The 4,741-nt window shown below is 44.0% G+C and overlaps 1 long non-coding RNA gene across 1 annotated transcript in view; it reads left to right on the forward strand.

The window, feature by feature from the left end:
* Positions 1-3,860: 3,860 nt before the first annotated feature.
* The window catches only part of LOC118478744, a 2,183-nt gene continuing 1,302 nt past the window's right edge, over positions 3,861-4,741 (forward strand). The window contains exon 1 of the long non-coding RNA XR_004859262.1: positions 3,861-4,086. This is a non-coding gene — a long non-coding RNA (uncharacterized LOC118478744). The remainder of the gene's footprint in view (positions 4,087-4,741) is intronic.

Here is a 4,741-nt window from a genome sequence, read left to right on the forward strand (position 1 = left end):
GTTCGACGGTGAGCAGTGCATACGGCTGTTTAGACTACGCACAAAGCTGGACAAAGTTAGCACACAACAGTTTCCGATCATTATATCATCAATTTTCTTCATCGCACTTCTCAGTTCTCAGAACTGAACATTGTGTTGTAACAAAATGGGGAAGTGTGTCAAAAGCTAATTATAGAACTTGGTGTCTAACTGGGTGACGGTGGAAAAGGGGAGGGAAGGGAGGGGGTAGGCCTATTGTTTTCGGCCCAGACTCTGACAGCTGAGAGCCTATCGCCCTCTCCTCGTTAAAATTCTCCTCAATATATCTTCACTAGACAATTTCCCCCTTCGCCGGCCAGACTCCTATGGGCCAGGTAAGTTATTAATGGGGAGAAAACGATGAGTAAATGCCAAACAGGAACTATAGGTGGTTAAAAAGTCAATAAACAAAAAAGATTAGTGCCATGCTGACAATAAAAGTTCTGATAGTAGTTAGAGAAAGGCTGAATGATAAATACATGTTTTGCTGATAAAATAATACATGTGTCTGTGCTGCTCAAGACAGTCTCAATCTTAATTTTAGAAGCTACAAAGAGGCCAATTTGGCAATAAAGGGATGTTCTATTCGTTCTGAGGGCAGTCGACGAATTTGTCCATGGGACGTCATCGCTAGGCCTAAGCCTGTCGTGTTTGGTTTGGCCTCGTACGTAGTACGAACGAAGTTCCGCGACGTGACGGCTTGACGGGAGACCATTTAAAGTTACGAGCCGGCGTGATAACAAACGTGAAGGAATGAGGCTCTGCCGCGACAAAACAGCCGTGAATCCCACTTCTCTATTTGAACGCCTTCAAATCGGCAAGGCGCTTTTGAATGTTAATACATGTTTGTTTGGATGTACTTAAAACTGAATGAAAATCATCATCAGCAATAAATCTCTTGTCAACAGTAGAGCTGACAAAAATTTGGGTCTTGCCCAGTTAACAAACCGCCCCTGGATGTAAGGAATGCACCTTTAGTTTTAATTTAAATGATTTCTGTTCGTGGTTGCTCATCATTCATTATCACCACTGCTGCTGCTCTACCTTTGTGGTATCTTGCGAGGGCCGGCGATCCATCAGAGAAAATTGTCACTTGGGCACCAACCTCCTTGATTACATCCTCTGCAGCTTCACGTGCCTTTACAGGATCATCACCTTTGCTCTTTACCCCTCTCAATTCTGTCTGGATTTCGATTTCCCCATCGGTCTCCCATGGACACGCTCTCACCAGATTGATTGGCCATCGATTCTCTGCTTCAGGGGAGAGGTGGTCTGCCAGGTGCACGTCCGAAACCAACATTTCCTGCTGTTTTTAGGCTTGACTGTTTGATCAAAGGCTTTATTTCTAGGAAGGCTGTTTGAAAATCGCTTAGCCATCTCTACAGACTTGAAGCATGTTCTTTTTGTATAGGTGGTGTAGTGCTCAGTTCTGGTCTCAAAACGCAGAGCTTCTGTTGGTGTTGTTTCCAGCTGACCTGATACAAGGTGGAGGGCTTTTTTGTATTCTGTCCAGGGCCTTTGCACTGGTCTCACTCAGCCAAGGCTGCCACGCTTGTGCAGCATAATAATCCATCTTGCTTTTCACACTCGAAGTGGAAAGCCGTCCCCTTCACGATAGGGAGTACCGCTCTCACCGAAGACAGCCACAACCAATGGGGAAACTCCAATGATGATGATGATGATGATGATGATGATGATGATGATGATGATGATGATGATATTCGTGGATACAAAATGAATTCATTTTTTTTCACGTGGACTTGAGGATTAGACAACAAAATTTACTTGGCAGTAGGCAAAAAGTACGAAGAATGTTACCTATGATTATTTAATAACATTTAATTGACCTGACTTTAGAAGCCCCCTCCCCCCCCACCCATACTCCAACACAAACAAACAAACAAACAAACAAACAAACAAACAAACAAACAAACACACAAGCAAACAAACAACCCCTCCCCTCAACCCCCACACAAATAAAACAGTTGATTCTTGGCGAACGGAAGAGATATCCAATGCTCACCAAAAATTACATCTCTCGGTATCCATCTACTACGAAAAGAGAGAATCGGCACCCACAGAAGAACAGGCGCAAATATCTGCTTTCCAGCCCCAACTTTCAACTACGGAGCTTTTTTATTCCTTGCCCATTTCTATGAGATTGATGCCATCTGATTATTAGAAAAAAGTGCGTATGATAATGTCCAATTGTGTATTACGTGCATACTTGGTATGACAAGTAACTGTTACAGATAGAGATACAAGGACTATAGATGCAAGTCATTGATCTGAGAGCTATGATGATTTTAGAAAGAACGGTGGTGATGAGTGATGGCGTAGGATTGCGTTTAAGTAAAGTTAGCGTTAATCCTATCTCCTTCTGCTCCAATGAGTCACGAGGCACGTGGGCACCCTCTATCCCGTTCCCTACTGGAACCACCTTTACGGTCACCGTGAAGTTCCGAAATGGTGGGCACAGTCTCTGCTAAGATGACATTGTTAGTGTTAGCCTATTCTATAGGGCCAAGACAAATGTCGAGAGGACCTAAGTAGGAGGACAGTACAGTGGCAGGTATGTTGGGGTATTTGTAAGCAACTGTGGAGGAGCTATTATTGCTTGGATCTTAGCTCTTTAATCACTAGCTACCAAAGTGTCCCCACCTTTAAAAAAACCCCAAAAAGAAATAAAAAATAGATACTGCTACGAGGTCTACTCCAGAAGTATGTTTCCCTGATATGTAAAATCAACAATTTTCATGTTAACGCCATGACATTTTGTACACACCCACAGAACACGGTTTCTGTTCACCATAACAACCGTAGATCTCAATGCACTTTTTCATCTGATGTACGTAGCGGTCAAAGGCATTCACCATGTCCGCTTCTACCAGAGTCCTTTTGTTTCGAGCACAATGTCTTTCCCGTCTTCAAATTGCTGCCTTCATAGTCCTTTGATTTTGGGGGAGAAATGAATTTTGCTTGGTGTCAAGTCTGAGGAACAGCGGGGATGTTCAAGAGGATTTCCCGCTGCCAAATTTCAGGAGTCGGTGACCTTTCGAGCAGTGTGCAGCTTCGCGTTGTCATGATGGAAGACAGCTTTGTCAGAAGAGCCTATCTTGTAAAAATTGGCATTGACGTTTGTGCCGGCAGGAATCGAAGTCGTTGAAAACATGACGTGCACACATTCAAAGCACCTTGCTGGCATCCAGCTTTCTGGGGCCGTGTTGACCATGTGTTTCACCTCGCCTGATGGTCTTTTCAGTTCTGGATTAGTTCTGGATCCCACGAATACACACATGTTTCATCACCTGTTATGATTCTTCTAAAACAACAACAACAGCAACAACAACAACAACAACAACAACAACAACAACAACAACAACAACAACAACAACTGCCCTTTTGCGTTATTCCAAACGATTTTCATTTCTTCCCTCAAATCAAAGAAAGATTAAGGAGGCAACAATTTTAACCCGAGGAAGACACCGTGTCCGAAACAAATCGTATTACCAAATCTCTCACTCGGGGGCCATACTGCCCATGTTGCAGGCAGGTAAGTAGCGAGTTAAAATCTTTTTTTTTCACCTTTCCTATCCCCCTAAAACAAACAAACCAAAACAACCCACCCCAAAAAAAAACAAAAAAAACAACAACAAACAAACATCCCCCTTAAAAGACCAAAATAAACCAACCACTACCACCACCACCAACACCACCAGCACCACCACCAACAAAAACAACAACAACGAAAAACTAACAACAACAACAACAAAACAACTACAAAGAAACAAAGAAAAAAGTGTTTTGTTCGTCTCCCCTCCCCCTTTAAGCTGCTCTGGCAGGCGGTGGAGGCGGGGCGCCAACCACAACCACAACCACCACTACGACGACGACCACCACCACCACGACCACCACCACGCCCAGCACCACCACACAGACAACCACTACTACTGTAGCCACATTGCAAGGACAACGTTTGGGCAGTAATTACGTCCGGGCGTCTCGTTTACCTCCATCGTGTTATAACTCACCACCACCCGTCACGGCCTTGAGAACATACAACGTCAGGTGAGAACGGTTTTTTTTTTTTGGTAAGTGTTTTACGGCGCTCACAACTGCATAAGGTCATATGAGCGTGCGGGACACATTAAACATTTTCAGTTGGTAGGGAATTCTGAATTTTGCCCGGGTGGCGGCCTAAGCCTACTCTTATTGATTTTGGACCACCAAGGGATCTTTAACGTTCAAATCTTGCACCTACTAGGTGTAGATCTTTCCTACCAGAAGATCAGGGGTGGGGCTGAAAGACAGCAGTAAGAAGGAGCTAGGGAGTAGCAGTAGTAAGGCTATAGAAAGAGTCAGGAGCTCAGAGGAGGGAGCAAAGGAGGTGAGGGGGTGGGGGCAGAAAGTCGGGACCAAAGCAGACCACATAACATTGCTGGAGAGTAGGAAAGCAGATGAAAGGAGACAATTTAGAGAAAAAAGAATTCCGTCACTGTCTGGATTCGAACCCGGGACCTATTGAATGAAAGGCTAACACCTTAACCTGTAGGCCATGAGAGCCACCCCCAGGTGAGAACATTAAACAGTCTGTCAAATACAAACATTTGTTGTTTTATTTTTCTTTTAGAATTTAACATTGCCTATGGTTTTATTTAAAGTATTTCGAAATTGTGACCGAAGGGTTAAATGTCCAACGTAACATTAAACCCTTCACCCCCCC

The sequence above is a fragment of the Aplysia californica genome, unplaced genomic scaffold (assembly GCF_000002075.1).
Source record: "Aplysia californica isolate F4 #8 unplaced genomic scaffold, AplCal3.0 scaffold00900, whole genome shotgun sequence".
Classification (NCBI taxonomy): Eukaryota; Metazoa; Mollusca; class Gastropoda; order Aplysiida; family Aplysiidae; genus Aplysia; species Aplysia californica.